We start from the raw sequence: 12675 nt of genomic DNA on the forward strand, positions 1-12675 counted from the left end.
GCCGCGCGGTTCGGGTGGGGCCGAGCGGCGCGAGCGCGGGGTGACGTCACCGCCGCATCCAGCTCCCCTGCCGCAGCCCCTCGCGCCGTCCGGGCGCTCGGTCGCGCGCGTCCTGACGGGAATCGTGGTCCCCGCGCCGGACGCCCCCAGCAGCAGAGCGGGCGCGCGGACTCCAGCTCCCGGCGTGCCTGCGTGCCGGCGCAAGTTAACGGCGGGAGGGGAGGGCGCGGCAGAGGGGGAGCGGCGCTCGGGAGGGCGGAGTAAGGCGGGGGGGGAGGGCGCCCACACCCCTCCCCCTCCCCGCCGCTCCTTCCCCCTCCCCCGACGTAAACTGGGATCCCTTTCCCCTTGTGTCCGCCATATTGGACTCTAACTCTGGTCAGCGGCGGCGCCGGGCCCGGTGGACTCGCCGTTGCTCCCGCCCAGCGGCCGCCCCGCAATTCCCACCCGCCCGGCCCTCCCCGCCCGGAGGCGACCCCGCGCAGCGCCCCCCGCCCGCGGCCGGCCGGAGCGCCCCGCCGCTGCCTCAGCCTCCCCGCCTTCCCCGCCCTCCGCCGCCGCCCGCGGCCCCGCGCCCGCTCCGCGCCCTCCCCGCCCGCCAGCCCGCCCGCCATGAGCCCGGCCGACGCCAAGCGCGGGGCCAAGCGCCGGAAGAACAAGCGGGGCGGCGGCGGCGGCTCGGGCGGTGGCAACGGCGGCGCGGGCGGCGGCAAGGCCGGCCCGGCGGCGGCGCTGCGCGGCTCCCAGGCCACGGGCCTGGCAGCCCCGGGCGGCGCGGCGGCGGCCAACGGGCCCCTCGGCGCGGGCGCGGGCGGCGCCGCCCCCGGAGGCTACTTCGAGGTAAGCGGCGGTGGGGCGGGGGCGGGGGCCACGGGCGGGTGGCGCCCTGACAGCCTCCTGCGGGGCCGGCGGGGACCGCGGGCCGGGGTGGGAGGCGCCGCCGACCCGCGCCCCGAGCCTCGGGCCAGACTGCAGCGCGCCAGGTGCCGCATCTCCCGGGAGCGCGGCGCCGCCTGCCCACCTGCACGGCGCTGTCACGGATCCGGGCTGGTGCTGTGTCGCCCCGCGCCGAGGTCGTCCTTGAGGTTACTCGGGTGCAATTCCAGAATAATTGTGAGTCAGGTGACGAGCGGGGCTTCCCTTGCGGTGCCCACCTCCTCCACGCCTGGCGAATGATCATCGGGAAGTGCCTCCTAGAAGTTTTCTTGTTCTTCTCCAAAACGGTCATTTGAAAGATACCTGACAGTCTTCGGAGGTGGCGGCCCTGGCTCTTCACCTCTGCTTTTAAAAAGTTTTTAGAGGTAATTGGTCGTCTGGTTACCCAGGTATATATTTAGGGTTTGAACTTAAGGAATTTGCGTAGTAATTTTTTCTGTTTTGCTTTTGAAGGCAGCTAGCACACACTGTCTCTGCCAGTTGTGGATTGTTGCCACTTTTATTCCGCTCTTGGTCACAACACTTTACAAGACACGGTACTGGTACGTGGGTATGCAGTTGGCAGTCATTTCCACTCATTCAGTTGTCTCCTGAAAGATAATGGGTTTTTTCAAAAGTTATGTTGTTAGGACTGTTAAATTAAGTTGTTTTAAAGACATTTGCAACAGTAACAACAAAAGCCTCATCAGGAGTATTTATTTGTGTACCAAATTCCGAGACAGAAATTGTTTTATGCGGGATTCTAAATGTTGTGTTGGAAACGATATGTAGTGAGAGCAGATAAGAAATCATTGCATATGGCATGGCTCTCTGATGCTTATACTATTATACGAATACACAGTGTTCTCTGCAGTTGGAGCTTCCTTTAGATTATGTTGTCAGATTTGTTTTGGGTGCTGGGTTGTAGCCCTGGAGGTTGCCATTTTCCAGTACACTGGAGAGTGAAACAGGTGTAGTTCTTGGGATCCAGGGTGAGGCTTATGCATTTGCATCGATGGAGTGTAAATTAAGGGCGGTGTTTGTTGCTGCTGGGGAGGGGAGGCTGGGAGGTCTGCCCAAACAAATGCTTTACAAAAGTGTTTATAATATTGGCTGTAGTTGGGTGTAAAATACACCCATTTTTATTGATTTAGTAAAAATTCTTATGCTAGCCTTTCATACCATTATTTCAGGTTTAATAATTCGCCATTACTTTGCAATATTTGGCTAAAATAACCGTTCAGTTATTCTTTTTTCTATTTTTTTTTCATAATTCCTTTTATTTATTTATTTTTGGCTGTGTTGGGTCTTCATTTCCGTGTGCGGGCTTTCTCTAGTTGCTGAGAGCGGGGGCTACTCTTCGTTGCAGCGCGCGGGCTTCTCACTGCGGTGGCTTCTCTCGTGGAGCACGGGCTCTAGGTGCGCGGCTTCAGTAGTTGCGGCACACGGGCTCAGTAGTTGTGGCTCATGGGCTCTAGAGCACAGGCTCAGTAGTTGTGGCTCACGGGCTCCAGAGTGCAGGCTCAGTAGTTGTGGTGCACGGGTTGAGTTGCTCCATGGCATGTGAGATCTTCCCGGACCAGGGCTCGAACCCGTGTCCCCTGCATTGGCAGGCGGATTCTCAACCACTGCGCCACCAGGGAAGCCCTCAGTTATTATTCTAATCACACTTTTGAACTCACACAACCATACACCTAGTATTATTTTTGTTTGACAAGACTGTTTTCTATTAAACTTATGAATCCAGAGTTTTGACCATGACCCACTATCAGCAATAAAATATACCACACACACACTCACACAGCAGGTTTTACAAAACAATACTCTGATACTTTTTGATCTTTTCTTTTTCGTTCAATTTCATTAATAAAATGCTGGTTGTATTTTATTAATGAATTATTAATATTATTTTACTTATGTACTGTTGAGTTGTGACCTGAACCTTTAAAAACATTCTCTTTTACTATATTTTAAAGTTTTAAAGCTATGTCTTTAGTTTTAAAATTTCTTCACAAGTGTTTTAGTAATAGTGCATCAAAGATACTTTTTATGGTAACAGGGTGATGCCAATCACAAACATTCTTCATGTAATTCTGAAACCTCTGAATTGTTTCCCTACAGATGGTGAGCTTTTTGGGACACCTTATCTAGGGCAGAACAGGCACCCAAGACAGCGTTTGTCAACAAGTAATGGTGAATGGGTACTGGCCCTCCGTTTCCCAGAGAGGCTTATGATTCTTGGGGTGCATGTTTCCATTTCATATTGGGTCACCGGGGCAGAAGGTGTCTAAGAGAAGTAAGAGTGTAAGGACTGTCTTGATTCTCAGGAGGGGTCTTAGGCCCACTGCCCAGTGTGCTGGGGACAGCACTGAGCGTTAGACCCAGGACCACCTTCATCAGAGGCGGCTTCTGAGGCAAAGAGGGCATTTTTGCATGTAGGTGGCTTCTACAAAGAAATGAGGGCTGTAGGATAAGTAGGAAAACATAACTTAGCTTATAGAGTTCTTGGCCCACAACAAAACTCTGGTGTACAAAGCTCAGGGGACACAAATTTGTTAGGTTCTGTGCCCTCAGGCAGAGCCTCACAGGCGGTGTTTTCTAGGTGGTGTGGCTTCCGGCTCCTAGGGTTGTTGGAAGAATTAAACGCGTGGAGGCTGGAAGGTGCTTACACAGTGCCTAGTGGCACTCAGTGCTGTGCATGTGCTTGATGGCTGTTTTCAGGAGGCTGACCTGGCTTGCTTTATAGGACTCTGCTGCAGGATGTTATTGATGAAGCGTTCCCACTTGTGAAATGATGATGTAAAAATGATGATATGCGGCTTGGACAAGTCCCGCTCTTAACAGCCTAGTGTGCTGGTCTGCTCTAATGTGACAATAAAGCGTTAGCCCTGAGTAAAAACTTGGTAGGTGAAGGATATCATGAAAATATCTTACTTTTTTGCATTTCTGTTTTAAAATGTAATTTGCATAGTGTTCATGATGTATTAAGAAAGAGAAAAGCTTACAAAATAGAAAACAGTGTTTGTGGGAATTTCCTGGGGGTCCAGTGGTTAGGAATCCACGCTTTCACTGCTGAGGGCCCAGGTTCAATCTCTGGTCCGGGAACTAAATCCTGCAAGCCGCATGGCATGGCCAAAAAAAAAAAAAGAAAACTGAATCCTGCAGGCGGCATGGCATGGCCATTTTTGTAAAGTGTCTGTGTGTATATATATTTGCATAGGAAGGTCTGATAGGGTATACACATCAAAATATTTTGTGGTGGAAGTTCTGATGGCTTTCTTTTTTCCTTTTGGCACATGCCTCAAGCTTTAAGACTTTTCTACAATGAATATTACTTATGGACAAAAAGGTGAATGATACTTTTACAACCTTATATTACCAATAATTTTGCTTTTTCAAATAAAACTGATTTTGCCTTTTCCCACTCTTTAACAGTTAAACATTTAGGAATTTACACACAATAAAAATATCTATACCATCAGAATTCTGTAGTTGAATCGGTGTGCAAAATTAAGTCATACACATGTTATTTACCAAAATTTTTGTATTGTGGAAATTGATCCGTGTTATTAGCTGTTGGGATATCAAATTACATAAAATTTACACTTTTGGAGAGCTCAAATGGGAATTTAGGGCTATTTTTGTAACGCTGTTAGAGGTTTATAAAAGGAAACTGTTTGGGGTAGGGATCAAAGTACATTTCGAACAGTGATATTACAGTTTTAAAGTCAGAGAAACATGTAGTATAGGGAGCATTTGTAATAACGTAAATCCTCTTTCATTGCTGAAAAGGTGGCAAGAAGGAGATAATGTTATTAATGTTTAAAGGCCACCATACAGTGTATCCTGTGGTCAGATGGTATGATTATATATCTTGGGGTATACTGGGATGCACTTAGAGGCTTTCCCTGTGTTGTAGAAATAGCTGCCCTGACGAAATGAGGTTTAGTCATTACTATCTAGTGCACATTTGCCTTAGTGACCTGAGGAAGTAAAGATCTAGAACCTTATGTGATTTAGCTAAGTTTGACAGTGGGTAAAGCTGCAGAGAGCATCTCTGTGATACAATATTCTATGTATGTGTACACACATGGGACCAATATTTCAACATACAGAATATAGATAAAGAATATTCCCAGTATGCTAGAATGTGCCCTTGTTCTCTTCCTCGTCATCCCTACCACTTTCTCACGTGTTTTGCCTGTTTTTGAATTTCACTTAAAGGTACTCTGTGCTGGTGCTGTTTGGCTGAACATTATATTTGAGATGCATCCGTGTTGTTGATGTAGCAAGTCGTCATTCTCTTCCGTGGCGTGCAGTTTTCCGTTGCGTGAATATTCCACAATTTATCCATTCTGATGTTGATGGACGTTTGGCTTATTTTATTTTATGGCTGATATGAATCAAGCTGATATGCACATTCCTGTACATGTTTTTGGTGGATAAGAGTGTTCCTTTTTGTTGAGCATATGCCCTAAGTGGATTTGCTAGGTATACATGTGGTTTGACTCTAGTAGATACTGCCAGAGAGGTTTTCTAAGGGGTTTTACTGTACGCTAATCAAAAAAATTAACGTGTAGTAAAATATATTTTGTATGTATGTATATTGGGCTTGTGGCATGTGGGATCTCAGTTCCCTGACCAGGGATTGAACCTGGGCCACAGTAGTGAAAGCCTGGAATCCTAACCACTAGGCCACCAGGGAACTCTCCCGAATTTATATTTTTTGATGTGCAGTTGTTTGGACTTTAACACACGTGGATTCATGTACCACTGTCAGGATACAGAGCAATTTCATTACCCAGAAAGGCTCCCTCCTGCTGTTCCTGTGCAGTCACACTCTTCCCCCACCCCTAAACTCTGGACAGCCACTTACTGTGCTTTTGTCTTCTGGGGAGGTCATATAAATGGAATCATACAGTATGTAACTTTTTTTTAAAGTTTTTTTTTTTTGATGTGGACCATTTTTAAAGTCTTTATTGAATTTGTTACAGTATTGCTTCTGTTTTATGTTTTGGTTTTTTGGCCACAAGTCATGTGGGATTTTAGGTCCCCGACCAGGGATCAACCCCCACCCGAAGTCTTAACCACTGGACCACCAGGGAAGTCCCTAGTATGTAACTTCCTGAGGCTGGTTCCTTTCACTAAGCTTAGTCACTTTGAGATTCATCCAGGTTGTTGCAGGTATGAGTAGTTTGTTCCTTTTTACTGTCAAGTAGTATTCTGTTGTATGGATGTACCACAGTTATCCATTCTCCTATTGGTGGACATTGGGCTTCTGTTAGTTTTTGATGATAATAAATAGAGCTGCTGTAAAACATATGTGTACAGGTTTTTGTGTGACAGTAAATTTTCATTTCTCTAGGGTAGATACCAAGGAGTGGGAGCAGGGTCATGTGGTAACATTGTAAGAAACTGCCAGACTGTTTTCCAGAGTGGCTGCACCATTTCGACTTCCCACCAGCAATGATGAGAGTTCAGTTGCTCTGCATCCGTGCTAGCACTTGTTATTGTCAGTAGATATTATTTTAACCATTAATAAATAGGTGTGTCGTGGTGTTGTGGTTTTAATTTACATTTCCCTAGTGCCAATTATTTTTTAAAAATTAATTTTTGGCTGCGTTGGGTCTTCATTGCTTTGCGCGGGCTTTCTCTAGTTGCAGCAAGCGGGGACTGCTCTTTGTTGTGGTGAGTGAGCTTCTCATTGCGGTGGCTTCTCGTTGCGGAGCACAGGCTCTAGGTGCGCAGGCTCAGTAGTTGTGGCTCTCGTGCTCTAGAGTGCAGGCTAAGAAGTTGTGGCGCATGGGCTTAGTTGCTCCGCAGCATGTGGGATTTTCCTGGACCAGGGATCGAAGCATGTCCCCTGCATTGGCAGGTGGATTCTTAACTACTGCACCACCAGGGAAGTCCCTCCCTAGTGACTACCGTTATTGAACACTTTTCACTTGTTTATTTGCCATTCTTGTATACTCTTGGGTAAAGTGTTTAAGACTTTGCTTATTTTTATTTATTTATTTATTTATTTTAGGACTTTGCTTATTTTTAATTGAGTTGTTTTATTTTCTTAGTTTTGAGTTTTGAGAGTTCTTTATAATTCTGGTTATGAGTCCTATGTCAGATTTGTGATTTGCAAACATTTCCTTTCAGTCTGTAGCTAGTCTTTTTTTTTTTTTTAATATGTATTATTTATTTGGCTGCACCAGGTCTTAGTTGCGGCATGCATGTGGGGTCTAGTTCCCCGACCAGGGATAGAATCCAGGCCCCCTGCATTGGGAGCAGAGAGTTCCAACCACTGGGCCACTAGGGAAGTCCCTGTAGCTAGTTTTTATACTTTATTAACTGTTTTTTGGGTTTGTTTGTTTTTTTTGCAAAGAAAAAAAATTAAATTTTGATGAAGTTCGGCTTCCTAGTTATTTTTTTGGGTCATACTTTTTGGTATCACGTCTAAGAACTCTTTCTTTTATAAAACCTCATAAAGATTTTATTCCTATATTCTAAAAATGCCATAGTTGTACATTTAGATCTATTATTTATTTTGAGTTAATTTTGTATAAGGTATCAGATTTGGGTAGGGGTTCTTTTTTTCCTCCCCCCATATAGTTGTCAGGTTTGTTCCAAACCCATTTGTTGAAAGGATACCCTTTGTCCATAGAATTGACTTTTCACTTGTGTCAGAAATCAGTTAACCTTATTTGTGTGGGTTATTTCTGGACTGTATTCTGTTCCTTTGATCTGTGGGTTTATCCCATTGCCTATGTCACATTGTCTTAATTACTGTGAGCCTTAAAAAATTAACAAGGTGATTCCTCCAACTTAAAAAAAAATTGTTTTTGCTATTTAGTCATTTTGCTTTTGCATGTATTTTAGAATCAGCTTGTCTGGGTCTACAAATAATTCTGCTGGGCTTTGATAGGAGTAGCCTTAAATCTGTAGATCAATTTGATGGAGAATTGACATGTTAACAGTGTTGAATCTTCCAGTCTGTGAACATTGTGTGTGTTTCTATTTATTTGATTATCTTTGATTCTTTTTTAAATTGAGATAGAATTTATGTATAGCACATCTTTGATTTCTTTCATCAGTGTTTCATAGTTTTCAGCATACATATCCTGTACATGTCTTTTAGATTCATAAATTATTTCATTTTTTTTTCAACTTTTGTAAATGGTGTTTTTAAGAATTTCAGTTTCTTTTTATTCATTGCTGGTATATAAAGATGTGATTAATTTTTGTGTTCAACTTCTGTCTGTTGATCTTGCTAAAATCATGTATTCTGAGAGTTTTTTTGTGGATTTGTTTAGGTTTTCTGTGTAGGTAATTGTGTCTGTGAATAGTGAATTTTTTTGTTTCCTATTCTGTATGCCTTTTATTTCTTTTTCTTTCTTTATTGCACTGGATAGGGCTTTTAGTACAATTTCCTTGTTTCTGACTTTAGGGGGAAAGCATTCAGTCTTTCACAATAAAGTGTGATGTCTATTGTAGTTTTTTTGTAGATGCCCATTATTATGTTGAGGAAGTTTCTATTTCTAGTTTGCTGAGAATTTTCTCAATAGGTGTTAAAATTTGCCAAGTGGTTTTTGAATCTATTGATATAACTGTGTGTTTTTTCTTTTTTAGTCTGTTAATGTGGTAGATCACATTTTTGATTATTGGATATTGAGCCAGCTTTGCATTCCTGGAATAAACCCTGCTTGAGTGTGGTATATTACTCGTTTTAAATTAATTGCTGGATTCACTTTACTAATATTTTGTTGTGCTTTGTTGTATCTATTTTTTATAAGATATACGTAAGTAGTTTCCTTATATTGTCCTTGCCTGGCTTTGGTGTTAGTATAATGCTGGCCTCATAAAGCAAATTAAGAATCGTTCCCTTCTATTTTAGTAGTTTGTGCTTTTCAAAGAATTGGTCCATTTCAACTTAGTTGCTGAGTTTATGTGTGCAGAATTGTCGGTAGTGTTCCTTTTATCCTTTTAATGTCTGTGGAGGTCTGTGTCCTCTCTTTGATTCCTGATATCGGCAATTTGTCTTCTCTCTTTTCTGCCAGTCTTGTAGAAGTTCCTCAAGTTTATAATCTTTTTAAAGAACCAACTTTTAGTTTTGTTGATTTTTTTCTATTATCTTTCTTTTTTGATTTCTTTTTTTTTTTTGCGGTATGCGGGCCTCTCACCGTTGTGGCCTCGCCCGCTGCGGAGCACAGGCTCCAGACGCGCAGGCTCAGCAACCATGGCTCACAGGCCTGGCTGCTCCGCGGCATGTGGGATCCTCCCAGACCGGGGCACGAACCCGTGTCCCCTGCATCAGCAGGTGGACTCTCAACCACTGCGCCGCCTGGGAAGCCCTGATTTCACTATTAAAAAAAAAATTTTTTTTTAATTTTAATTTTATATTTTATTCTTTGCCTTATTTCTTTCTTTGGGTTTATTTTGATTTTTCTTTTCTAATTCCTTAAAGTAGAAGCTTAGATTATTGATTTGAAGCTATTTTTCTTTCCTAATATACATATTCTCAATATACATATCTTTATATATATATGTGTGTGTGTATACATATATATATATGTATATATACACATGCTATAAATTTCCCTCTTAGCCATAATTTAGCTTCATCCCATAAATTTTGGTATGTTGTACTTTCATTTTCATTCAGTTTAAAACATTTTCTAATTTCCCTTGAATCTTTCTGTTTCACAGGTTATTTAAAAGTATGTTCTTGAATTTCCTGTTATCATGTTTCTGTGTTCTAGTCTAATTCCAGTATGGCCAGAGAACATGCTTTTATGATTTTAATTATTTGAAGAATTTTAAGGTTTTTATGGTCTATCTTGGTATTACTTATGCACTTAAAACATGTGTATTCTGCTATTATTATTTTAAATTATTTATTTATTTATTTTTGTCTACATTGGGTCTTCATTGTTGCACGTGGGCTTTCCGTGGTCGCGGTGAGTGGGGGCTACTCTTCGTTGTGGTGCGCAGACGTCTCATTGTGGTGGCTTCTCTTGTTGCGGAGCACGGGCTTCAGTAATTGTGACACGCAGGCTCAGCAGTTGCAGCTCGCAGGCTTAGTAGTTGTGGCATACGGGCTTAGTTTCTCTACGGCATGTGGGATCTTCCTGGACCAGGGCTCGAACCTGTGTACCCTGAATTGGAAGGTGGATTCTTAACCACTGCACCATCAGGGAAGTCCCTATTCTGCTATTATTGAGTGGAGTGATCTCTCAAATGTCAGCTAGATTTTTTTGTTTAATGCTATATTCCTTCCTTTTAAAAATTTGTATTGGTGTATAGTTGATTTACAATGTTGTGTTAATTTCAGGTGTACAGCAGAGTGATCAGTTATACATTAATTGTATATTCTTGATGATTTTTTGTTTACTAGTTCTGTCAGTTGCTGAGAGAGGAGTGTTGAAGTCTGGCTAAAATTGTGGATGTCTTCATTTCTCCTTACAGTTTGTTTAGTTTTTGCTTCATGTACTTTGAAGATCTCATGTTTGGTGCATATACGTTTATGTTTGTTGTGTCTTCTTGGTGACTTGACCCTATTTTTCATTTATGTTCCTCTTGTCCCTGGTAATTTTCTTGGCTCTGAAGACTGCTTTGTCTGATACTAGCATAGCCATTCCAGCTTTCTTTTAATTGGTATTTGCATGGTATATGTTCTTCTTTTCCTTTTTACCTACCTATATACTTTTATTTGAAGTGGGTTTCTTATAGACAGCTGCTTGATTTTCATTAATCATTCATATTCATATTTGCACCTTTACTTGTATTTCATTTACTTGGAATATGTTTATTAACTTGAGGCCTTTTTTCCTGGCTTGATTACTAATTGAATATCTATTTGGTGCTAGTGTGGGGTGCTTCTCTGCATTGTATGACTCTCTGTTGGACTTTTTTTGACTCTATAGGCTTTCTGAATACAGATGGAGACACAAGGTGACTTTATTTTAGAGACCATATAACCAGAATGAGCTGAAATTGAATAATTTGTATTTCATGAGCCTACGAGACTTTTTTTTTTTTAACAGTTCAAATCAATGTTAGTTTCTAGGTTATCTTAGAGTAATTCCAGTAATATTTGTGGCATTGAATTATCTATCACACCTCCTGTGGAAACTAACTTTTTCTCATTCATAGAACACAGAGAACATTTTTCTCTTGATTTGAGCACATTAGTTACATCTTGAAACTAAATGAGAAGTTAAGGAATTTAACTTCCGATGACCCAGGACTTTTTTAACAACCTTTTTATGTTGGAGTAATTTTAGACTTACAGAAAAGTTTCCAAGTTAGTATAGAGAGTTCTCATAGCCCCTTCAACCAACTTTCCCTAATGTTGACGTCTCCCTTAACCTTTGTATATTTGTCAAAACTAAGGAATTAAAATTGGTACAATATTGTTAACTACAGGCTTTATTTGGGTTTCACTGATTTTTCCACAAATTACCTATTTCTGTTCCTGGATTGAATTCAGGACACCACATTGCATTTAGTGATTTAGAATTTTAATTATTTTTAGCTGCCTCATCTATGAATGGGAATATTGATTTTTATTTTCCTCAAGAATGTTCTACAAAAGCTAATTAGTACTTATGTTTAAAATATAGTAGTAATATTATATTAATTTTATTTATTTTTAAATTGTATTTATTTTTGGCTCCATTGGGTCTTGGTTGCTGCACGCGGGCTTTCTCTAGTTGCAGTGAGCGGGGGCTACTCGTCATTGCGGTGCGCGGACTTCTCATTGCGGTGGCTTCTCTTTGTTGTGGAGCACGGGCTCCGTAGTTGTGGTTTGCGGGCTCTAGAACGCAGGCTCAGTGGTTGTGGTGCACGGGCTTAGTTGCTCCATGGCATGTGGGATCTTCCCAGACCAGGGCTCGAACCCCTGTCCCCTGCATTGGCAGGCGGATTCTTAACCACTGTGCCACCAGGGAGGTCCCTATATATTTATTTTAAAATTCAGTGAGATCGTTAACTATTTAATAGTTTGCGACAAGCTAATTTTTTTCTCTAGAGGTGCTTGGCTGTTATTCCACTGTGGTGAAAGTAGCCCAGCAAGGGAAACACTGTCTACAAGTTCCTGCTGAGAGCTTAGCCCCCTCTTTAGAGATTACTGAAGGGGGTGACCTGTCAGTGCAGGTACATCCCTAGTTGATGCTCAGGACAGCTTAGAGAAGGGAGTTACTAGCCCTTTGCCAAAGCTGTTTGGTTGCCTTGGATAAAGACATTCCATAAGTGAATTCTTGACTTTCTTTATAATATTGTTGTTGGTTTCTGTTTTTAAAAGCATAAAAAGCAGCATTACTCATTAAGTGGTTTAAATTGTAGTTACTGTCAATATTCTCTGTTGTTATTTTTTTTCGTTTGGCTGCGCTGGGTGGCTTGCAGGATCTCAGTTCCCCGACCAGGGGCTGAACCCGGGCCACAGCAGGGGAAGTGCCGAACCCTAACTGCTAGACCACCAGAGAACTCCCCAATATACTCCTTTCCTTTAAAAGAACAATTGTATCTCACTTTTAAAAAGAAAAATAGCAAGGTTGGATCTGTCAACCAGTCATTCCAATTACATGCCTCTCTGCAAACCATGATCTGATGCTCCTTTATGCGTTTGCACCTTTACTGGTGCCCGCACCAGTGTTCCGGTTGGAATGCTGGGATTGGCAAATCATAGACTCATAGAACTTTAGAACTGGGCGGGACAACAGCAGAACACACATTTATTGCGGAGACAGTATTTGCTAGCTGAGGAAAGTGAGG

General features: G+C 42.5%; 1 protein-coding gene across 3 annotated transcripts in view; it reads left to right on the forward strand.

The window, feature by feature from the left end:
• Window positions 1–794: 794 nt before the first annotated feature.
• Window positions 795–12675, forward strand: part of FAM193A (family with sequence similarity 193 member A) — a 173043-nt gene continuing 161162 nt past the window's right edge. For all 3 annotated transcript variants that reach the window (XM_030876723.2, XM_060298893.1, XM_030876726.2), the window contains exon 1: window positions 795–840. The gene's annotated coding sequence lies outside the window, so the exon portion shown is untranslated. The remainder of the gene's footprint in view (window positions 841–12675) is intronic.

The sequence above is a fragment of the Globicephala melas genome, chromosome 5, assembly GCF_963455315.2.
Source record: "Globicephala melas chromosome 5, mGloMel1.2, whole genome shotgun sequence".
NCBI classification, from domain to species: Eukaryota; Metazoa; Chordata; class Mammalia; order Artiodactyla; family Delphinidae; genus Globicephala; species Globicephala melas.